At 50.2% G+C, this 24,642-nt stretch overlaps 1 long non-coding RNA gene across 1 annotated transcript; it reads right to left on the minus strand.

Annotated features, from left to right (window-relative positions):
* Nucleotides 1-3,940: 3,940 nt before the first annotated feature.
* Nucleotides 3,941-23,082, minus strand: LOC123184879 (uncharacterized). The gene is made up of 3 exons (XR_006493103.1): nt 22,903-23,082; nt 4,269-4,342; nt 3,941-4,186 (listed from the first exon to the last, which is right to left on the minus strand). It is a non-coding gene; the product is annotated as an uncharacterized lncRNA (long non-coding RNA).
* Between the last annotated feature and the right edge of the window lie 1,560 nt (nt 23,083-24,642).

A 24,642-nucleotide genomic window follows, 5' to 3' on the forward strand; every position in this document is an offset into this window, starting at 1 on the left:
GAGATGTTTAATTGGTTAGCTAAATGTTCCTACTTTAGTTTCGAAATGCATGTGAGCCACATATGGAGAGACTGGAAAGAATAGTATTTCTCTGTGCGCTCTGGTTCATCATGGGTGGACAACCGACATCGTATTGAAAGACTTGTAATATCTTCCATCTGCTTGCTCTTCTGCTCTTCTTTAAGATGATACTCTTCTCTTGCGGTCGACTGGTCTGGTCGAGTTCTTCTCCCTTAGTATATTTTGAATCTGTCAGGTCAGGTCGACTTGTTCTTCTTTACTATATGTTGAAGCTATCATCTGCGAAGTGTCATCACTTCTGGAGCTCTCATATTTTGAGCAGTAGGCCACATTATATTAATGCACACAACAAATTACAGCATGCATGACATCTTTTAAAAGAATTGCAGAGATAGCACAAAGGGGTTTACAGGGAGGCAGTATTGGATTAGAACTAGTTGTTGGGTCCCGCCATTGCGGGCCTCCTGAGTGTGTGTTTGTGGCGCACTTGCTTGGCTGAAGCACCTCATTGCACCTTTCGTGCATCCATTTTCACACGAATTCACAAACATTTGTTCTCCCGTGACAATGAACTAATGATTGTTAGGCTCAATTTTTCTTGACAAGGACAAAGAGCCACCATCAGTTAGCACAACACCACAATATTTCAGCATTAGAGATCCTCGGATATCAGAACCAAGCAACACAATCAATCCTAGTGTCCCAAGGTTTTGCAAAGCAATGTTGTGGACACTAAAGGATTCAATCTTGCGCCATCTAAGCAGCAAGATGAGAATTAGCTAAACATCAACCTAATATTTAGAAGCGACTGACATGATCTTGAAATATCAACATGTAAATTCTAAAAATCAAATTCACAGTTAAGAATAGCTGCACAAAATAAGAATTATAGATTCATTTTTTTTACGGGTGAGAATTATAGATTCTTACATGGATGATATATATTCTAATTAACATCTAGTTAGCATAAGGATGAAAATCCATTTGTCTGACAAGTATTTCTAGACTATAATACCTGTAGATACATCCATTTCTCCGACAAGTATTTCCGGACGGAGGAAGTATATTCTAACATCCAATTAGGATAAGTTCTATAGCGAAAATATCCATCACAAGAGGTGGACACCCTTTTAATTGCCAGCTTCTGTAAGTACTAACAATAATGCTTCATGCAAATAGCTTAGTGCGGCATGCACATTTCTTGTACCATCTTCCAACATAGGAGAGTGCTGCAATCTGTAAGTTCAAAATGTTTGCATCAACCAAAGGTCACACGCATGGTTTTTTCTACTTGTGTGTCTAACATAACAGGTACGAAGCAAACTGAATGTCAGCAAGTTGATTGGCTTCCCTTCAAAGGAACATTGACACCAAACCATCTCAGGCCATCATCGCTACCAAAACAAGTAAATATGCCATGCGCCCCCATGCTGTGAGCAAGCTAGTCCGAAACAGGTCCGCAGGAGTACGCAAACCACACACTGATGAAGTACCAAAGCATAGTAAGATAACAATCACGAAGATCATATCAAAAACTGCATTTGTACTGACTTATGTTTCTCAATCCAAACCACTAGTCAGAAGAGAAGCTTGGGAAGTTGGGATACTGTTATGGGAGCAGAATGCCCTTGGCCTAGCCAACATATAAGAGATGCGCATATCATTACAGTCATCAATGTTAACTTCCACGGACAAGCTCATGCAATGTTTAGCTGAGAACTGCACATGTTGCAAGATTTATGGACTGTGGTCGATAACAAGTTTATAGGAAACAATCCATTGTCATTGCTGTTGATTGGCTACAAAACATTATACCAGCAATTCTTCTGTAACACATCACACGGCAGTATTTCAGTAGAAAATATATGGGCATGCACAAAGAAAGCTACAATCCTAGGATACGGCTAATATGATGCAACGGAGATGCTATTGTTAAATGTGATTAGTTCGGCAAGAAGGCATACCTGATGAATTGGAGGATACATGTGAACCAAACACACAGGGCATTCCAATAGCTCACGCACATTGGTAGAAACTATGACATTTCATTTCCGTGAATGCTCGATAACATCACCGACGAGTTATGCGACATCGAACATCTCATTCTTTGGAGGGTCGATAATTTCAGCGTCAATGTCGTCAAGACAGAAAGTTAATGACACGACCAAACCTATAGATACAGAATCATCTATGGATGATAAATATTTAGGCTTGGAAGTAAATGAGAAAGATTATCATCATTTTAAAAGACAGGAAACGAATGGCACAAGCAATCGAAGAATAGTGGTGAATAATGGTGACGCTGCTCTGCTCCTAATCGCAAAGCAAAGATCAAACTACTGCAACCAAAGAAGCTCTTCTAACTATCAACTCATTTCAAATGCCAAAGGATCTGGACAGCGGGCCTTTTCTTTGTGAAGAACAACACTGAACCAATGAATAGACCACAATAAGAACGAAAAAAGAGGGCCAAAACAAAAAGGAAAGGAAGGCCCAACCCAAACAGAGGCACTCAACTCCCGAATGGAGGCATGCCGCTATTGCCTGGGTGCAATCAGTACCTGATGACAACACCAGCTATTGATGCATCTGACAGAGAGCCACCACATGCCACGGCGCTCAAATCCACACAAGAACGCTGCATGTCCACTAACATCATACCCGGGAATAAAGCAGGCCCCACATGCAAACACCCATACCCAACACCCAATCAATAACTCGAAATAGAACGCTGGTGAGCATACAACAAACCGAAAAAATAACCAGAGATGAGATGACCCGAAAAATTATTGAGCTTGTAGTACAAATACCAACTACAAACGCCTTATCACAACTTATAAGGAAATCATTTTGTCAACCAAGTAGTACAAAAACTAAATACTGTGTAGAAGCTTCTAAGATTGGAACAACTTCCCTGTGTTGTATAGCCTTTGCACTGGGTAATTTGGAACAACTGGTTCAACTTCCATAATTTGGCCCTGCTAACAAATGATTTAATGGATAATTTGGAAGACTGGTGTATCAAATTTACGAGTGGAACAAATTAAAATTTTCAAGACCTGCACCAAAAGATAAATATGACATCATGTACAGGTGTATCAAATTTAACAGTGGGACAAATTAATTTTTTCATAATGATGATACTATAGAATAATCATGACATGATGTACATATTAGCATATGATGTCCACACAGGATACCCGGCTAATAGGATAGAAGCATGTCGCGTACTTTGTATCTCTGGAATTAAACATGGCAATGCTATACAACACAATAAGGCAATAGACTGGAAATCTGATCGGTCTACATGAATACAGTCCAAACTGGACCTACATAGGTAGCTTATACTTCCTCCGGTCCTTTTTACTCTGCATATTAGAATTCTCTGAAGTCAAACTTTACAAAGTTTGACCATATTTATATGAAAAAATATCAACATCTGCCATGCTTAAGTTATATAATATGAAACTTAAGTCATGACACATCTATTCATATTGATTTCAGATTGTGAATGTTGGTACTTTTTTCTATAAAGTTGGTCAAACTTTACGAGGCTTGACTTCGGTCAAATCTTATGTGCGAAATAAAAAGGACCGGAGGGAGTATGTACATAGCACATCATTTCAGAAGGTGGGTGGCACGAACTCTGTATTTTCATGACATCTCCAATAGTAAGACACCTTAATCTTTTATCCCCTGTTTTAGGGAGCTTTATGTGGTAACCAAACTTTTGTGTGTACTAAATGCAGATATGAAATTGGTCTTCATGGATGATTTTAACTACGCTCTTCTTTGCACTTTGTACTAAATCTAGATATAAAAAGGTTCCGCTGGATAATACTCTTGCAATACCGGTAAGTTGACATGTACCATTTGTAGAAAATCTGATATTTTGTAAGGTTAGGTGGTCACATGAATATTTGTTCCAGGAAAGTATTGTCAAGATATTTTTGTTCAAGAAAAAAGGTAGTGATATTTTAACTACGCAATAACAAGATCAAATCTATAGATGGTAATATCAATGAATTATGACAATTTTCCTCTGTGGGTCTTCTATTAATAATGAACCGTGTAGAGGATACATCTGAATTGTGCTGACAAGCAGTCCAAATAGTCCAAGTATTGCGATAAGCTCTACCCAATCGTTCTTCTTGATGTAGTATTCCTACATATTCAAGGAACATGCTTATGAGAATTTTGAGAAAATATTGTTGATAGTAGCAAGATACATATAATACATCAAAAACCTCCCCAACATTCCTAAATGCAAAACAGACTGTCCTGGCAATAACAAGAGCATCCCCTAGAAGTGATGTTTTACCTGGTGAGGGAGTCCTGGATTAGGGGGTGTCCGGATGGCCGGACTATACCTTCAGCCGGACTCCTGGACTATGAAGATACAAGATTGAAGACTTCGTCCCGTGTCCGGGAGGGACTTTCCTTGGCATGGAAGGCAAGCTTGGCGATACGGATATGTGGATCTCCTACCATTGTAACCGACTTTGTGTAACCCTAACCCTCTCCGGTGTCTATATAAACCGGAGGGTTTTAGTCCGTAAGCCAAGATACAGAACAACAATCATACCATAGGCTAGCCTCTAGGGTTTAGCCTCTCCGATCTCGTGGTAGATCTACTCTTGTACTACCCATATCATCAATATTAATCAAGCAGGACATAGGGTTTTACCTCCATCAAGAGGGCCCGAACCTGGGTAAAACTTCGTGTCCCTTGCCTCCTGTTACCATCCGGCCTAGACGCACAGTTCGGGACCCCCTACCCGAGATACGCTGGTTTTGACACCGACATTGGTGCTTTCATTGAGAGTTCCTCTGTGTCATCGCCGTTAGGCTTGATGGCTCCTACGATCATCAATAGCGATGCAGTCCAGGGTGAGACCTTCCTCCCCGGACAGATCTTCGTCTTCGGCGGCCTCGCTCTGCAGGCCAATTCACTTGGCCATCTGGAGCAGATCGAAAGCTATGCCCCTGGCCGTCAGGTCAGATTTGGAAGTAAAAACTACACGGTTGACATCCGCGGGGACTTGATCTTCGACGGATTCAAACCACTGCCGAGCGCGCCGCACTGTCACGACGAGCATGATCTAGCTCTGCCGCCGAACAGTGCCCTGGAGGCCGCACCCGCATCGGCTTCGACCCTTAATTCGGAGCCAACTGCGTCGATCGAGGATGGGTGGTTGGACGTCGCCTCGGGGGCTGCGATCCCAATGGTGATCGAGCCGAATACCAGCCCCGCACTCCGCGAGACTCGTGACTCCAAGGAGCCGGACTCCTCTCCGGACTCCGAACCCTCCGCGCCCCTGCCGATCGAATCCGATTGGACGCCGATCATGGAGTTTACTGCCATGGACATCTTTCAGCACTCGCCTTTCGACGATATTTTGAAGACACTAAAGTCTCTCTCTTTATCAGGAGAGCCCTGGCCGGACTACGGTCAGCAAGGTTGGGATACGGATGATGAAGAAATTAAAAGCCCACCCACCACCCACTTTGTAGCCACTGTCGACGATTTAACCGACATGCTCGACTTCGACTACGAAGACATCGACGGTATGGACGCCGATGCAGGAGATGATGAAGAACCAGCGCCTATTGGGCCCTGGAAAGCCACCTCGTCATATGACATATACATGGTGGACACCCCAAAAGAAGGAGATGGCGATGGAACAGCGGAGGATGACCCCTCCAAGAAACAGCCTAAGCGCTGGCGTCAGCGGCGCCGCTCAAAATCCTGCCGAAGCAAATACGATGATTCCAGCACGGGAGATAATAATACTCTAGAGAGTGCCGAAGAAAACCCCCTCTAGCAAGATTCAGCACAGGAGGATGGAGAAGCCAGCCCTCATGAGAGAGCAGCAGACAGAGAGGTCGAGAACGATAATTATATGCCTCCCTCCGAAGACGAGGCAAGCCTCGACGATGACGAATTCGTCGTGCCAGAGGATCCCGTCGAGCAAGAGCGTTTTCAACGCAGCTTATGGCCATGGCAAGAAGCCTCAAGAAAAAACAGCAACAGCTTAGAGCTGATCAAGATTTGCTAGTCGACAGATGGACTGAAGTCCTTGCGGCCGAAGAGCATAAACTCGAACGCCCCTCCAAGAGCTACCCAAAGCGCAGGTTGCTACCCCGATTAGAGGAGGAAGCACTTAAACCTACATCACCAGCACTTGATACGGCCGACCGGCCACCTCGTGGCCGCGACAGAGAGGCCTCTCGGCCCTCCACTCAAGCCGCACCCCGTACCAAGGCACGGGAAAATGCGCCTGACCTGTGAGATATGTTGGAGGACAAGGCAAGGCAAACAAGATCGATCTACGGATCGCGTGGGCACCCCACGACTCGAGACGGTAACCGTCATGCCGGACACAAATCCGGTAGGGCCGAACACAGCAGACAAAGCTCATCGGAGCTACGTCGTGATATAGCCCAGTACAGAGGCGCCGCACAGCCACTATGCTTCACATACAAAGTAATGGATCATCAAATCCCCGAGGGTTTCAAACCCGTAAACATCGAATCATATGATGGCACAACAGATCATGTGGTATGGATCGAGGATTATCTCCTTCATATCCACATGGCCCGTAGCGATGATCTCCACGCCATCAAATACCTCCCACTCAAGTTTAAAGGACCAGCTCGGCATTGGCTTAACACCTTGCCAACAGGATCAATCAGTTGTTGGGAGGACCTGGAAGCCGCATTCCTCGACAATTTCCAGGGCACTTATGTGCGACCACTAGACGCCGATGACCTAAGCCACGTAATTCAGCAGCCAGAGGAATCGGCCAGGCAATTCTGGACACGTTTCCTAACAAAGAAAAATCAAATAGTCGACTGTCCGGACGCAGAGGCCCTAGCAGCCTTCAAGCACAATATCCATGACGAGTGGCTTGCCCGGCACCTTGGACAGGAAAAGCCAAAATCTATGGCAGCACTCACGACACTCATGACCCGCTTTTGCGCGGGAGAAGACAGCTGGCTTGCTCGTAGCAACAATATGACCAAGAACCCTGGTAATTCGGATACCAGGGACAGTAGTGGCAGGTCGCGTTGCAACAAGCAGAAGCGCCGCATTAACGGCGACAATGCTGAGGATACGGTAGTTAATGCCGGATTCAGAGGCTATAAATCCGGTCAGCGGAAAAAGCCATTCAAAAGAAATCCTAGGGGCCCGTCCAGTTTGTACCGAATACTCGACCTCTTGTGTCAGATACATGGCACCCCCGAAAAGTCGGCCAATCACACCAACAGGGATTGTCGGGTGTTCAAGCAGGCAGGCAAGTTAAATGCCGAAAATACCGACAAGGGGCTGCATAGCGATGACGACGAAGAGCCCCGGCCGCCGAACAATAGTGGACAGAAGGGTTTTCCCCCACAAGTGCGGACGGTGAACATGATATACGCAACCCACATCCCTAAGAGGGAGCGGAAGCGCGCGTTAAGGGACGTATATGCGGTAGAGCCAGTCGCCCCAAAGTTCAACCCATGGTCCTCCTGCCCGATCACCTTTGATCGAAAGGACCATCCCACTAGCACCCGTCATGGCGGATTCGCCGCATTGGTTCTAGACCCAATTATTGACGGATTTCATCTCACTAGAGTCCTTATGGACGGCGGCAGCAGCCTGAACCTGCTTTACCAGGATACAGTGCGGAAAATGGGCATAGATCCCTCGAGGATTAAGCCCACCAAAACGACCTTTAAAGCCGTAATACCAGGTGTAGAGGCCAACTGTACAGGCTCAGTCACAATTGAAGTGGTCTTCGGATCTCCGGATAATTTCTGAAGCGAGGACGACATAGTCCCATTCCGCAGTGGCTATCACGCACTGCTCGGGCGAACCGCATTCGCCAAGTTCAATGCGGTACCGCACTAGCATACCTCAAGCTCAAGATGCCAGGCCCTCGAGGAGTAATTACGGTCAATGAAACACCGAACGCTCCCTCCGAACGGAGGAGCACACGGCGGCCCTTGCAGCGGAAGTACAAAGCAGCCTCTCCAGGCAGTTCTCCAGTCCGGCCATTAAACGTCTGGACACTATCAAGCGCGCCCGGAGTAACCTACAACAAGACCGCCTGGCATGTTCCGAGCAGGTGTAGCAATGCGGCCCCAACCCCAGCCCTCACAAAAATGCAACACCAGTGCTTCGCGTACATAACTACGCTCTAGAAATACCATGGGTACAGGGGGAGAGGCACCATCATGGCACGCCCTAAACACGGCTTAAACCGCACCAGGGGCTGCCGATTTTTTTAAATTTCTCTTACTTTCAGGACTCCACTCTTCGGAAGGCCTATTCGGCAGTTCAATTGCCGCACAAATGATGCAAGAACCAGGGAAGCAGACAAGCCATGCCGCATTACGGAACTCCCAGGTGGTCTCTATCACGAGCAGTATACCTGTTTCGCATACCATTCCGCAGCTTGCCCCTGGAACGGACATGTTAAATAGTCCAACCTTTTGCTTATCACATTATTTGTATCATTCTGCTTTGATCGCAGCCCTTTTTAATAAACAATGCATACCTTTTGTCTATTTTTGCATTACTCTTTTTTTACAAATATATGTTCCTTAACGACATGTTGCACCCGTACACTCTGGTACGGCCAAAATACGCCAGGGGCTTTAGTACCCCTCAATATGGTGTGAGAAGTCCGAACACTTTAATAAGTGCGGCACCCCGAACTTATAGCATTATATGCATCGGCTCTGAATCATGTCTTGGGTCAATAGTTGGGTTTGCCCGGCTCCTATGTTTTGGTGCCTTACGTTCCGCTATGTCGGCTAAGGTAGCACTAGGAGAACTACTGCGATTGTGCCCCAGTTGAGCTGGGTCGAGCACCTCAGTAGAGAAAGCTAAAACTGACTGTCATGATGAAGCGAGAGCTGGTCACTGTTCGAGAGGTTTTTTGAGTCCCTAAAGACTTATGCCTCTTAGAGCGAGGAGTCGGCTCTGTCCGGCCAAGGCGTGGATAGCGCCCCGAACTCGGTCTTCCGAATACCAGGGGCTTCGCCGAAATTTAAAATTATAGAATTCTATGGTTAAGTGAGAGTGTTCACGCATTATAGTCCGATTGCCTTGTTTGTTGTGCTGAGCGCCTCCCTCGAAGGACCCAAACATGGGGAAAAGAGCGCTCAGGTTTATCCCCAAACACCCCAGCACTAGCGGCACAGGGGCAGAAGCCGACGACTCCCATCTCTCTGAATTGATAAACAGCCGACAGAAGGTAATATTTTAAATTCCAACAGCATTGCTTAGCGCATATGAACAAGTTTTCAGCGCACAGGACAAAACGAGCGAGTTTTACTCAAAAATTACATCCCTGGAACATTCATCCGCCACAAGGCGGGCACCCATCAGAACATCCGTATAATAATTCTTGGGCTTGCGATGCTCTTTCCCCGGCGGTGGCCCATCCTTCACAAGCTTCTCAGCATCCAGCTTGCCCCAGTGCACCTTAGCACGGGCAAGGGCCCTACGGGCACCTTCAATGCAGATGGAGCGCTTGATGACTTCGAGCCTTGGACAGGCCCCCACCAGCCGCCGCATCAGCCCAAAATAGCTCCCAGGCAGAGCCTCTCCAGGCCACAGCCGAACTATGAGGCCCTTCATGGCCTGTTCGGCCGCCTTGTGGAGCTCGACCAGTTGCTTCAGCTGGTCGCTCAGGGGCACGGGGTGTCCGGCCTCAGCATATTGAGACCAGAACACCTTCTCTGTCGAGCTGCCCTCCTTGGCTCGATAGAATGCGGCGGCATCAGACATGCTACGGGGAAGATCTGTGAATGCTCCTGGAGAGCTCAGGATTCAGGTAAGTAACAAGTAACTCACGTTTATGTGTTTGCTTTGTATAAAGAATGCCTTACCCGCCGCTATCTTTTTCACCGCATCCAACTCCTGCAGGGTCTTCTGGGATTCGGCCTTGGCAGACTTGGCATTTTCAATAGCCATCGCGAGCTCGGACGCTCGCGTCTTTGAGTCAAGCTCCAAACTCTCATGTTTTTTCATGAGAGCCTGGAGCTCTTGCCGCACCTTGCCAACCTGGGCCTCATACTTCTCCCGCTCGGTGCGCTCCGTGGCCGCCCTCTTCTCGGCCTCGACCAGCTCTTGCTTAAGGGTCGCCACCTCAGACGTGGCCCCTACAATAGCCACGATAATCCTGTCATTTTTTGCAATTGCACCTTTTTTATTTATATTTAAACAAGGTATTTCTTACCTTCCTTGTCCTCAAGCTGCTTCTTGGCACGCCCGACCTCTTGCTCGGACTGCTCGAGGTTCTGCTTTAGCGTGTCCACTTCCGCAGTCAGTGCGGCGGACGCCAGCAGAGAAGCCTGCATACGCATATTGACTCCTTTTTGTTAGACTCCTGCAAATTTTATTTGATCCTCTATTCGGCTTTTCTTCCCGAATGCCAAACAGAGCATCAGGGGCTACTGTCTATGCGGTAATATTATTTACACATTCTTTACTTACCTCAAAGCCTGTTAAAAGGCTAGCACAAGCTTCAGTCAGTCCACTCTTGGCGGACTGAACCTTCTGGACCACCGCACTCATAATGGTGCGGTGCTCCTCGTCGATGGAGGCGCCTTTGAGCACCTCCAACAGATTGTCCGGCGCCTCCGGTTGGACGGGTGTCACCGGCATGGCAGGCTTGCTCCTCTTGGAAGGAGGTCGCCCGCCGGACTCTGGAACCTTTGAAGGTTCTGGAGCGGTGTCCGACCTAGGGCCGGACTTGGAGCCCTGGGGGGTTTTATCCCCTTTACTCCTGGAGTCCGGGAGGTCGCCTTGCGGTGCCTCCAGGACCACCTCCTCCTGGCTTGGAACCTGTTGGGACAATACTTCGGCGTCGTCCGTAGGGCAGGGGGAGGTGGCCGTCGGAAGCGAATTCACATCCGACGAGTCCAGTGAACCGCTCGACGACGCGTCGAGCTGGTCTTTGGGTGGCCTGCATAATCATATTCGACATAAGGGAAAGCTGTGCAATAAAGGAATACTATGAATTACTCTGGTATCCGGATACTTACGATTTCGCCAGGGGCTTGGCCCTGAGCGGCCACTCCTCTCCGCTGTCGTCGGCGTCGGTGGAGTAGTCCGGAGGAAGGGTTTTACCATTCTTGGACCCTTCGGCCTCCCCGGTGAGGGCGGATTTCCTTTTCTTCTCTCCCCCCACTGGAGGGGGAGATGTCTCTTCTTCCTCCTCCTCGTCTTCACGAGAGGAATGCACCTTGGAGCCGTCGGATGATGAACCCGACACCTCCTGGCGCCGGGCACTTTTTCGAGTCCCCGTGGCCTTCTTCGTGGCCTTATTCTCCGGCACCACATAGGGTGCCGGAACCAGCAGCTTCGCCAAGCGGGCATCGGCTGGGTCTTCGGGCAAAGGAGCCGGACAGTCGATCTGTCCGGACTTCGCCTGCCAAACCTGTCAAAGGTAAGGGAGCTTAGATCCCGCATAGAGTTAAACTATGAAAAACTAATACCCTGTAAAAGGTACAAACAACTTACCGCGCTAGCGTGATGCTGCGTGCTGAATCCGTGATCCTTGGTAGCGGATGCGGGAGTCTCGGTGTCGACGTCAAAACCGGCGGATCTCGGGTAGGGGGTCCCGAACTGTGCGTCTAGGCCGGATGGTAACAGGAGACAGGGGACACTTTGTTTTACCCAGGTTCGGGCCCTCTCGATGGAGGTAATACCCTACTCCTGCTTGATTAATATTGATGATATGGGTAGTACAAGAGTAGATCTACCATGAGATCAAGGAGGCTAAACCCTAGAAGCTAGCCTATGGTATGATTGTTGTGTATGGAGTTGATTGCCTACGGACTACAACCCTCCGGTTTATATAGACACCGGATAGGGTTAGGGTTACACAGAGTCGGTTACAATGGTAGGAGATCTTGAATATCCGCATCGCCAAGCTTGCCTTCCACGCCAAGGAAAGTCCCATCCGGACACGGGACGAAGTCTTCAATCTTGTATCTTCATAGTCCAGGAGTCCGGCTGAAGGTATAGTCCGGCTACCCGAACACCCCCTAATCCAGGACTCCCTCAGTAGCCCCTGAACCAGGCTTCAATGACGACGAGTCCGGCGTGCAAATTGTCTTCGGCATTGCAAGGCGGGTTCCTCCTCCAAGTCCTTCATAGAAGATTTGTAAACACCAAGAGTAGTGTCCGGTTCTGCAAAATAAGTTTCCACATATTGCCATAGAGAGAATAATATTGACAGCTGACGTATTCCACAGTGCGCTATCACACTACGGCCAAGCCCTTTACTTGAATCGTTTTTACTTTTCCACCTCAGCATGTTTTGCGAGGCAGTTTCCTTGGCACGTCTTGTCAAAGCAGAGATCGCGTGCCCTTTTTACGGGTTTCTCATCAATACGGACATGGGTAACCCTAACCGTGCCATATACCATGGCGCTTGGGAGGCAAGCGAGTTTTATTAGGCAGGTGGGGACGCACAACCACATCCGCCCATATAAGGGGATAAGGATCCGCCTTTTTACCTACGCCTTCTTCCTCCTTTGCCTACCCATCTCCTGCGCACTCGAGCTCCAGCGCCCAAGCCCGCACTTCCCACCTCAACCTTCTCCAGCGATGTCCGGAGCGGGAGGCAAGTGGAAGGTCTCCTCCGTCACGGAAGGTGACGTCAAAAAGCTAAGGAAGGCCGGATACTTGTCCAAAGACATCGCGCACCGGCTTCCCGAGGAGGGGCAGCTTCTCCCCACCCCAAGGCCCCATGAGAGGGTAGTATTCCTTCCCCACTTCCTCCGCGGACTGGGTTTTCCACTTCACCCATTCGTCCGGGGGCTCATGTTCTACTACGGCCTGGATTTTCATGATCTGGCCCCGAACTTCATCCTCAACATCTCGGCGTTTATCGTCGTGTGCGAGGCTTTCCTCCGCGTCCGCCCCCATTTCGGCCTCTGGCTCAAGACCTTCAACGTCAAGCCCAAGGTGGTGCGCAGCAACCAGGCGGAGTGCGGAGGCGCCATGGCGGGAAAGATTGCCAACGTCCTGTGGTTCGAGGGCTCCTTCGTAGAGATCCTAAAGGGGTGGCAAGCCGGGTGGTTTTACATCACCGAGCTACGCGATTCGAAATGGATCACAGCCCCCGAGTTCCGATCCGGACCCCCCACGCGGCTCATGTCCTGGAAAGAGACGGGCCTATCGTGGGGTAACGAGAAAGAGGTGACCGGACTGAAGACATGCATCCAGTCCCTGGTAAACAAGTTAATCAGGCTTGTAAATGTAGTCCAGGTCATGCTCGTTCGCTGAATCCTCCCGTGTTAACAACGGGACTTTACTCTGTGGGAGTTCGACCCGGCACGACACCGAACCCTTAACAGGCTCTTCGACACGACATATGAAGACATCTGGAAGGCGCTAATCAAAGGTGCCGAGGCTCCCGCATCCGCTTCCGAGGACCGCGGATACAGCTCGCAGTGTCACGCTAGCGAGGTAAGCTATTTTCACCTTTTACAGGATGTTCAGCTTTTTCATAGTTTAACTCTATGCGGGATCTAAACTCCCTTACCTTTGACAGGCTTGGCGGGCGGTATCCGGACCGATTAGCTGTCCGGCTCCGCTGCCCGAAGACCCAGCCCCAGCTCTACTAGTGAAGCTGCTGGCTCCGGCGCCTTACGTGGTGCCGGAAAAGAAGGCCAAGAAGAAGACCACGAGGACTCGAAAGAGTACCCGCAACGTGGTGTTGTTGGACTCGTCATCCGACGAGTCCGAGACACCCTCCTCCCATGAGAACGAGGAGGAGGAAGAAGAAAGCTCTCCCCCCCCCAGCGGAGGGAGGAAAGAAAAGGAAGGCCACCCCAAGGGGGAAGGCCGAAGGGTCCAAGAAGAGGAAGACCCCTCCGCCGGACTATGCCCCCGACGCCTACGAGGACGAAGAGGAGTGGCCAGACAGGGCCAGGCGTCCGGCGAAATCGTAAGTGTTCGGATACCAGAGTAACTCATGATATTCCTTTTGTCGCACAGCTTTCCCTAATGTCGAATATAATCATGCAGCCCGCCCCGAGCCGAACTCAACGAGTCGTCGAGCGGCTCCCTGGATTCTTCGGACGTGAACTCAGTTCCGCCCGATGTCTCCCCCCGCATTGCAGATGACACCGAAGTGGCGTCACAACGAGCTCCGGTGCAGGAGGAGGTGGTCCTGGAGGAGCCGCAAGGCGACCTCCCGGACTCCAGGAGTAAAGGGGACAAGACCCTCCAGGGCTCCAAGTACGGCTTTATGCCAAACACCGCGTTGGAATCTTCAACAGTTCCGGACTGCGGTAGGCAAACTCCTTCCAAGAGGAGCAAGTCTTCTGAGCCGGCAGCCTCCGTCCAACCGGAGGTGCCGGACAATCTGCTGGAGGTGCTTGAAGGAGCCTCCATCGACGAGGAGCACCGTACTATTATGAGTACGGTGATCCAGAAGGTTCAGTCCGCCAAGAGCGGACTGACTGAAGCTTGCGCTAGCCTTCTAACAGGCTTCGAGGTAAGTAAAAATATTACCGCATAGACAGTAGCCCCTGATGCTCTGTTTGGCGTTCGGAAAGAAAAGCCGAATAGAGGATCTAGTAAATTTCTCAGGAGTCTAACAAAAAGAGTCAATATGCGTATGCAGGCTTCACTGCTATCCACCGCCGCACTGACTGCGGAGGTGGGTGTCCTGAAGCAGGACCTCGAGCGGACCGAGCAAGAGCTCGGCCTTGCCAAGCAGCAGCTCGAGGAGAAAGAAGGTAAGAAATACCTTACTGAAAAGGGTGCCTATAGAGAGGCGTGATTGCAAAAAATAACAGGATTGTACTGCTTATTGTAGGGGCCACGACTGAGGTGGCGACCCTCAAGCAGGCGCTATCTGAGGCCGAAAAAAACGGCCGCGGAGTGCACCCAGCGAGAGAAACTTGGGGCTCAGGTCGGCGAGGTGCAGCAAGAGCTTCAGGCTCTCATGAAAAAACATGAGAGTTTGGAGCTTGAGTCAAAGACCCAAGCGTCCGAGCTCGCGGCGGCCCTTGAGACTGCCAAGTCTGCCAAGGCCGAAGCCCAAAAGGCCCTCCAAGAGTTGGAGGAGGTGAAAAAGATAGCAGCGGGTAAGGCATTCTTCATGCAAAGCAGAAATATAAAAGTAAACTACTTGTTACTTACCCGAATCCGGAGCTCTCCAGGGGCATTCGCAGATCTTCCCCGCAGCGTATCCGATGCCGCCGCATTCTACCGAGCTGAAGAGGGCAGCTCGACGGAGAAGGTGTTCTGGTCTCAGTATGCTGAGGCCGGACACCCTGTGCCCTTGAGGGACCAGCTGAAACAGCTGGTCGAGCTCCACAAGGCGGCCGAACAGGCCATGAAGGGCTTCATAGTTCGGCTGTGGCCCGGAGAGGCCCTGCCTGGGAGCTACTTCGGGCTGGTGCAGCGGCTGGTGGAGGCCTGTCCAAGGCTCGAGGTCATCAAGCGCTCCGTCTGCATCGAAGGTTCCCGTAGGGCCCTTGCCCGTGCAAAGGTGCACTGGGGTAAGCTGGACGGTGAGAAGCTTGTTAGGGACGGGCCGCCGCCGGGGAAGGAGCATCTCAAGCCCGAGAACTACTATAAGGATGTTCTTGCGGGTGCCCGCCTTGTAGCGGATGAGTGCACCAAGGATGTAATTTTTGAATGAACTCGCTCGATTTTATCCTGTGCGCTGAAAACTTGTTCATATGCGCTAAGCAATGCTTATTGAATTTAAAATATTATTTTCTGTGCAGCCGTTTATCAAAAATTGAGAGATGGCCAGTCGTCGGCTTCTGCCCCCATGCCACTAGTGTTGGGGTGTTCGGTGATAAACCTGTGCACTCTTTTTCCCATGTTTGGGTCCTTCGAGGGAGGCGCTCAGCACGACGAACCAGGCAATCAGACTATAATGCTTGAACACTCTCACTTAGCCATAGAACTTTATAATTTTAAATTTTGGCGAAGCCCCTAGTTCAGAAGACCGAGTTCGAGGCGCTATCAACGCCTTGGCTGGGGTTATCCAGCTCCTCGCTCAAAGCGGCATAAGTCTTTAGGGACCCGAAAAACCTCTCGAACAGCGACCGGTCTCTCGCCTCATCATGACAGTCAGTTTTAGCTTTCTCCACTGAGGTGCTTAACCCAGCTCAACCGGGGCACAATCGCAGTGGTTCTCCTAGTGCTACCTTAGCCGATATAGCGGAACGTAAGGCACCAAAACATAGGAGCCGAGCAAACCCAACTACTGACCCAAATCATGATTCGGAGCCAATGCATATAGTGCTATAAGTTCGGGGTGCCGCACTTGTGAAAGTGTACGGACTTCTCTCGCCATATTAAAGGGTACTGGAGCCCCTGGCGTACTTTCCGTACCATAGTGTACGGGTGCAACATGTCATTAATGAACATATATAAAAGAGAGTAATGCAAAAAATAGACGAAAAGCTATGCATTGTTTATACAGAGGCTATTTATCAAAGCCGAATGATACAAATAGTGCGGTAAGCAAAAGATATTGGATTATTCAGTATGTCCTGACCAGGGGCAGGCCGCGGAATTTTATTTAAAACAGGTATAGCGCTCGTAACAGAGACCACCTGGGATTCCATAATGCGGCATGGCTTGTCTGCCTCCCTGGATCTTGCATCGTTTGTGCGGCAGTCGAATTGCCAAACAGGTCGTCCGAAGTATGGAGTCCTGAAAGTAAGAAAAAATTAAAGAAAGAATCCGGCAGCCCCTAGTACGTTTTAAGCCGTATTTTGGGCGTGCCGTTATTGTGCCCCTTCCCCTGTGCCCATGGTATTTCAAGGGCGTAGTTATGTACGCGAGGTACTGGTTTCGCTATGTTGCGAGAGCTGGGGTTGGGGCCGCATTGCTACGCTTGCTCAGAGTGTGTCAGGCGGTCCTGCTGTAGGTTACTCCGGGCGCGCTTGGCAGTGTCTGGCTTTTTAATGGCCAGACTGGAGAATTGCCTGAGAAGGCTACTTTGTACCTCCGCTGCGAGAGCCGCCGTATGCTCCTCCGTACAGAGGGAGCGTTCGGTGTTCCCATTGACCGTAATTACTCCTCGAGGGCCTGGCATCTTGAGCTTGAGATATGTGTAGTGCAGCACCGCATTGAACTTTGCGAATGCGGTTCGTCCGAGCAGGGCGTGATAGTCACTGCGAAACGGGACTATATCAAAGATTAACTCTTCGCTTCGGAAATTGTCTGGGGATCCGAAGACCACATCAAGTGTTACTGAGCCTGTACAGTTGGCTTCTACACCTGGTATAACGCCTTTAAAGGTCGTTCTTGTGGGTTTAATCCTTGAGGGATCTATGCCCATTTTCCGCACTGTGTCCTGATAAAGCAGGTTCAGGCTACTGCCGCCGTCCATGAGGACTCTTGTGAGATGAAATCTGTTGATGATTGGGTCGAGAACCAATGCAGCGAAGCCGCCATGACGGATGCTAGTGGGATGGTCCCTTCGATCAAAAGTGATCGAGTAGGAGGACCATGGGTTGAACTTTGGGGCGACTGGCTCTATCGCGTATACGTCCCGTAGCGCACGCTTCCGCTCCCGTTTGGGAATGTGGGTTGCGTATATCATGTTCACCGTCCGCACTTGTGGGGGAAAGCCCTTCTGTCCATTGTTGTTTGGCGACTTGGGCTCCTCGTCGTCGCTGTGCAGCCCCTTGTCTCTGTTTTCGGCCCTTAACTTGCCTGCCTGCTTGAACACCCAACAATCCCTGTTAGTGTGATTGGCTGGCCTTTCGGGGGTGCCATGTATCTGGCACAAGCGATCGAGTATTCGGTCCAAGCTGGACGGGCCCTGAGTATTCTTTTTGAATGGCTTTTTCCGCTGACCGGATTTATAGACTTTGAATCCGGCATTGACTGCCGTGTCTTCATTGCTGTCGCTGTTAACGCGGCGTTTTTGCTTATTCCGACGTGTCCTGCCACTTTTGTCCTTGGTATCCGAATTACCAGGGTTCTTTGATAAGTTGTTACTACGAGCTAGCCAGCTGTCTTCTCCCACGCAAAAGCGGGTCATGAGTGTCGTGAGGGCTGCCATGGATTTCGGTTTTTCCTGTCCCAGGTGCCGGGCAAGCCAATCGTCGCGGATGTTATGCTTGAAGGCTGCTAGGGCCTCTGCGTCCGGACAGTCGACTATCTAGTTTTTCTTTGTTAGGAACCGTGTCCAGAATTGTCTGGCCGATTCCTCTGGCTGCTGAATTATGTGGCTTAAGTCGTCGACATCCGGCGGTCGCACATAAGTGCCCTGGAAGTTGTCGAGGAATGCGGCTTCCAGGTCCTCCCAAGAACCGATTGAGTCTGCTGGCAAGCTGTTAAGCCAATGCTGGGCCGGTCCTTTAAGTTTGAGCGGGAGGTATTTGATGGCATGGAGATCATCGCCGCGTGCCATGTGGATGTGAAGGAGGTAATCCTCAATCCATACTGCCGGATCTGTTGTGCCATCGTATGATTCGATGTTTACAGGTTTGAAACCCTCTGGGATTTTATGATCCATTACTTTATTCATGAAGCATAGCGGGTGTGCGGCGCCTCTGTACTGGGCTATATCGCGACGCAGCTCAGAAGAGCTATGTCTGTTGTGTTCGGCCCGGTCGGATTTGTTGTATCCGGGGTGAAGATTATTGTCACATGTCGTAGGGCGCCTGCGCGATCCGTAGATCGATCTTGTTTGTCCTGCCTTATCCTCCAGTATGTCTCGCAGGTCGGGCGCATTTTCCCGTGCCTTAGTTGAGCGGCGTCGGGGCATGGCTTGGGTGGAGGGCCGACAGGCCTCTCTGTCGCGACCGCGAGGTGGCCGGTCTACCATGTCATGCGCTGGTGATGTAGGTGCTTCCTCCTCTGATCGGGGTAGCGGCCTGCGCTTCGGGTAACTCTTGGAGGGGCGTTCGAGTTCATACTCTTCGGCCGCAAGGTCTTCAGTCCATCTATCAGCTAGCAATTCTTGGGCAGCTCTAAGCTGTTGCTGCTTTTTCTTGAGGCTGCTTGCCGTAGCTAAAAGCATGTGTTTAAAACGCTCTTGTTCAGCGGGGTCTGATGGTATGACGAATTCGTCGTCATCGAGGCTAGCCTCGTCTTCAGAGGGAGGCGTATAGTTATCATCCTCGACCTCTCGGTCTGCCACTCTTTCATGAGGGCTGGTTTCTCCATCTTCCTATGCCGAATTTTGCTGAGGTGGGTGTTCTTCGGCGCTATCCGGGGTAGTATTATCTCCCGTGCCGGAATCACCGTTTTTGCTTTGGCGGGATTTAGAGCGGCGCCGCTGACGTTGGCGCTTTTGCTGTTTCTTGGGGGCGTCATCCCCCACTGTTCAATCGCCATCTCCATCTTTTGGAGTATCCACCATATATATGCCATATGACGAGGTGGCCTTCCAGCGCCCTACAGGTGCTGGTTCTTGTTCGTCTCCTGCATCGTCGTCCATGCCGTCGATGTCTTCGGAATCGAAGTCAAGCGTGTCGGTTAAGTCGTCGACAGTGGCTACGAAGTGGGTGGTGGGTGGGCTTTGAATTTTTTCGTCGTCCGTATCCCAACCTTGCTGACCATAGTCCGGCCAGGGCTCTCCTGATAAAGAGAGAGACTTTAGAGAATTCAGGATGTCGCCGAAGGGCGAGTGCTGAAAGATGTCCGCGGCGGTGAGATCCATGATCGGCGCCCAATCAGATTCGATCAGCAGGGGCGCGGGGGGCTCGGAGCTCGGAGAGGAATCCGGATCCTCGGAGTCACGGGCCATGCGGAGTGCGGGGCTGGAGTTCGGCTCAATCGCCTCTGAGATCACAGCCCCTGAGGCAGCGTCCAACCGCTGATCCTCGATCGGTGCAGTAGGCTCCGAATCAATGGTCGGAACCGATGCGTGTGCGGCCTCCAAGGCGTTGTTCGGTGGCAGAGCTATATCATGCCCATCGAGACAGTGCGGCGCGCTTGGCTGTGGCTCGAATCCGTCGAAGATCAAGTCCCCGCGGATGTCAGCCGTGTAATTTAGGCTTCCAAACCTGACTTGATGGCCAGGGGCGTAGCTTTCGATCTGCTCTAGGTGGCCGAGCGAATTGGCCCGCAGAGCGAAGCCGCCGAAGACGAAGATCTGTCCGAGGAGAAAAGTCTCACCCTGGAGCGTATCGTTGTTGATGATCAAAGGAGCCATCGGACCTAAAGGCGACGACACAAAGCAACTCTCAATGAAAGCACCAATGTCGGTGTCAAAACCGGCGGATCTCGGGTAGGGGGTCCCGAACTGTGCGTCTAGGCCGGATGGTAACAGGAGACAGGGGACACTTTGTTTTACCCAGGTTCGGGCCCTCTCAATGGAGGTAATACCCTACTCCTGCTTGATTAATATTGATGATATGGGTAGTACAAGAGTAGATCTACCACGAGATCAAGGAGGCTAAACCCTAGAAGCTAGCCTATGGTATGATTGTTGTGTATGGAGTTGATTGCCTACGGACTACAATCCTCTGGTTTATATAGACACCGGATAGGGTTAGGGTTACACAGAGTCGGTTACAATGGTAGGAGATCTTGAATATCCGCATCGCCAAGCTTGCCTTCCACGCCAAGGAAAGTCCCATCCGGACACGGGATGAAGTCTTCAATCTTGTATCTTCATAGTCCAGGAGTCCGGCTGAAGGTATAGTCCGGCTACCCGAACACCCCCTAATCCAGGACTCCCTCACTCGGCGCCCTGGAAAAGCACCTTCCAGGCATCTTCGTACGTCGTGTCGAAGAGCCTGCTCAGAGTTCGATGCTGCGCCGGGTTGAACTCCCACAGATTGAAGGCCCGTTGTTGACACGGGAGGATCCGGCGATGAGCATAACCTGGACTACGTTGACAAGCTTGAGCTGCTTGTCCACCAGGGTTTGGATGCATGTTTGCAGTCCAGTCACCTCTCCTTTGCTGCCCCACGACAGGCCCGTTTCTTTCCAGGACGTGAGCCGCGTTGGGGGTCCGGACCGGAACTCGGGGGCTGCGACCCACTCAGGGTCGCGCGGCTCGGTGATGTAAAACTACCCCGATTGCCACCCCTTCAGGGTCTCCACAAAGGAGCCCTCAAGCCATAAGACGTTGGGCATCTTGCCCACCATGGCGCCTCCGCACTCCGCCTGGATGCCGCGCACCACCTTTGGCTTGACATTGAAAGTCTTGAGCCATAGGCCGAAATGGGGCGGATGCGGAGGAAGGCCTCACACACGACGATAAACGCCAAGATGTTGAGGATGAAGTTCGGGGCCAGATCATGGAAATCCAGGCCGTAGTAGAACATGAGTCCCCGGACGAATGGGTGGATAGGAAAGCCCAGTCCGCGGAGGAAGTGGGGAAGGAACACTACCCTCTCATGGGGCCTTGAGGTGGGAAGGAGCTGCCCCTCTTCGGGAAGCCGGTACGCGATGTCGTTAGACAAGTATCCGGCCTTCCTCAGTTTTTTGATGTGTCCCTCCGTGACGGAGGAGACCATCCACTTGCCTCCCGCTCCGGACATGGCTGGAGAAGGTTGAGGTGGGGAGTGCGGACTTGGGCGTTGGAGCTCGAGTGCGCGAAAATGGATAGGCCAAGGAGGAAGAAGGTGTAGGTGAAAAGGTGGATCCTTATCCCCTTATATGGGTGGACGCAACTACGTGTCCCCACCAGCCTGGTAAAACTCGCTTATCTCCAAGCGCCGTAATCAATGGCGCAGTTTGGTTACCCACGCCGGTATTGATGAGAATCCCGGAATAAGGGGACACGATCTCTGCTTTAACAAGACGTGCCAAGGAAACCGCCTCGCATGACACGCTGAGGTGGGGCAATGAAACGATTCGAATAAAGGCTTGGCCGTGGTGCGATGTCACACTACGGAATGCGTCAGCAAATTAGATTTGTGTAAATATTATTCTTTCTATGGCAATATGCGGAAACTTATTTTGCAGAGCCGGACACTATCTTTGTGTTCAAAATCTTCTATGAAGTACTTGGAGGAGGAACCCGCCTTGCAATGCCGAAGACAATCTGCGCGCCGGACTCGTCGTCATTGAAGCCTGGTTCAGGGGCTACTGAGCGAGTCCTGGATTAGGGGGTGTCCGGATGGCCAGACTATACCTTCAGCCGGACTCCTGGACTATGAAGATACAAGATTGAAGACTTCGTCCCGTGTCCGGGAGGGACTTTCCTTGGCGTGGAAGGCAAGCTTGGCGATACAGATATGTGGATCTCCTACCATTGTAACCGACTTTGTATAACCCTAACCCTCTCCGGTGTCTATATAAACCGGAGGGTTTTAGTCTGTAGGACAAGATACAGAACAACAATCATACCATAGGCTAGCCTCTAGGGTTTAGCCTCTCCAATCTCGTGGTAGATCTACTCTTGTACTACCCATATCATCAATATTAATCAAGAAGGACGTAGGATTTTACCTCCATCAAGAGGGCCCGAACCTGGGTAAAACTTCATGTCCCTTGCCTCCTGTTACCATCCGGCCTAGACGCACAGTTCGGGACCCCCTACCCAAGATCCGCCGGTTTTGACACCGACACCTGGGTCTGCAGAAAAGGAAGTTTTTTGTAAGCTGATAAAACTTGAGAAACGGAAGTTAGGTTCTTATCTGAGCACATCATACAACTTCTTGGTGCCAATTTGATATATTATTCAGTTGTAATATTTTTTTAGCAGAAATTCAGCAGTAAATTTGGTATCCTAGACTACTGTACGATCATGAGTTTTTCTAAAGAAAGAGGATAAGCATGATACATACTATCACAAATTTCTTCCTGTGTGTATCCTAGGTTCCTCACTGAGATTCTTCGCAACTGGCACTCTATCATGAGCACTTCCATGCACTATAAATGAAAATCAAAACTATGTCACGGTTGCTTGAGGTTCGATTAGAGCTCACCTTATTGCCCTTAGTTTCACTAGAACAGATGCACATCTGGAATTGGTCACCATGCCACTCCGCCTTGTTCCCCTTCTGGTCAGGAATCTCGTGTTGTAAACCTGTGGAAAATGCATAGAGGTAAAGATTCATAGAAATCACCCAATCCAAAGGGAACAAATAGTACATGCCTTGTTCTTTCCCCTAATAACATATCAATAGTTTAATAGTACTATTTCCGGTCACCGAAACAGAGATAAACTAATTTGCCATACAGCAGATCAACTCGATCGTGTGCGAATTGACCACAACTGTACTTCAAAGATGGCCCGCTGCAACAGAGTCATCCATTCAAGTTACAATTTCAGAATAAATAACCATGAAATGATATAGCCGCCAATGAATAAAGAAACAATCATTTATTTGATTCAAAAAATGTCAAGGATCTTATTTGAATCGACCAGAACAACGAGAAAGAAATCGGTCAGGCAAAGAGAAGATAAGTTGCCTGCTGGGGATCTGAAGCGGCCAGGGGAATAGTCCTCACCTGGTGGAGAAAGAAATTGGCCAGAAGTAGTCCTCTCCAAGCGGATCCCCAAAAGCAGCAGTCGTGCTTCAGGGTGGGGAAGAGTGAAGTGGCGCGGGCGTGGCCATGAGAGGCCTCGAAATCAAGCCTAGATTGACTTGCCCCCGCCTAATTTCCTAGGTTCTTCATCTCCAACACTAGTTTTGCCTACATCGTCGACGAGATCATCGCCACACAGCTCGACGGGGGAGGGAGGGAGTGGGCAATGGAGAAGAGGAGCGACGGCTAGAAGGCACGGAGGGAATCGGCCACGGGAGAGAACGAGAGGACGGAGAGGTTGGTTGCGTGTGTGGGAGAGTTGAGGGGTGGGGCTCGAGGCGAGTTCCTCTTCTCTTTGTTGTGAAGGAAGGAAATCTGCCTACGTGGGCCAATGGCACACAACGTCGGCCAATTGCTGGCTTGGATTGTTTTATCCTCTCTCGTCCAAGCGATGTATCTGAACAGAACAGTACCGATGAGGATGAGGACGTGGCTATCACGAGCAAACGACCTTGATGCACACCTTATTGTTTTGGATAGCATGGAGAGTAATTACTTAACATAATGACATTGTAGGTAAATCGTAAAACATGTTTAGTATGCTGGAGGGACGTAGACCATCAGATTGAATGTCTTGACGGATAGGATGTTTTGGTTCTCCGCCTTCTCGTGCTTTTATAGGGGTACTCTCTCCTTTCCGGTTTATAAGGCTCAATTCAAAAATCTCACCAACCAGCTTGATGCGAAAGTCTCAAAGACCGTGAGAACGGTACTGGTGTTCTCGGGCTGGTTTTCTGCGGCCTCCAGAATTAAGAGATCCTCGCCAATTTTGGCCACCTGCCGGAGTATCCAACATGCTCTAAGGCTGTGAGTTGGTGAGGCGTCTTCTGTATTGTGAATTCTACAGGGTCCATCAAGGCACCTTTCCAGTACAGTTCCATGCCCTGTAGAGGGTTTTGGCTTTTTGGTGTTTATCCCGGGTGTCCTATGATGATGCACCCTCTTAGTTCGGACGGGATCACTATTCAAGGCCGGATTATCCCAAAATTTTATTTTGGTTTTCCAGGCGCTTTTCATCGCACAGTATTTTTGTACTATGGACGCCAAGTCAGCGAAGAGTGTAATATCACGGCGACTTACGGCGTTAAGGATTCCCTCGTCCGTGCAACTACTGCAAAAAATTGAGATTGCGTCTC

This window comes from Triticum aestivum, chromosome 2A (assembly GCF_018294505.1).
Source record: "Triticum aestivum cultivar Chinese Spring chromosome 2A, IWGSC CS RefSeq v2.1, whole genome shotgun sequence".
Classification (NCBI taxonomy): domain Eukaryota; kingdom Viridiplantae; phylum Streptophyta; class Magnoliopsida; order Poales; family Poaceae; genus Triticum; species Triticum aestivum.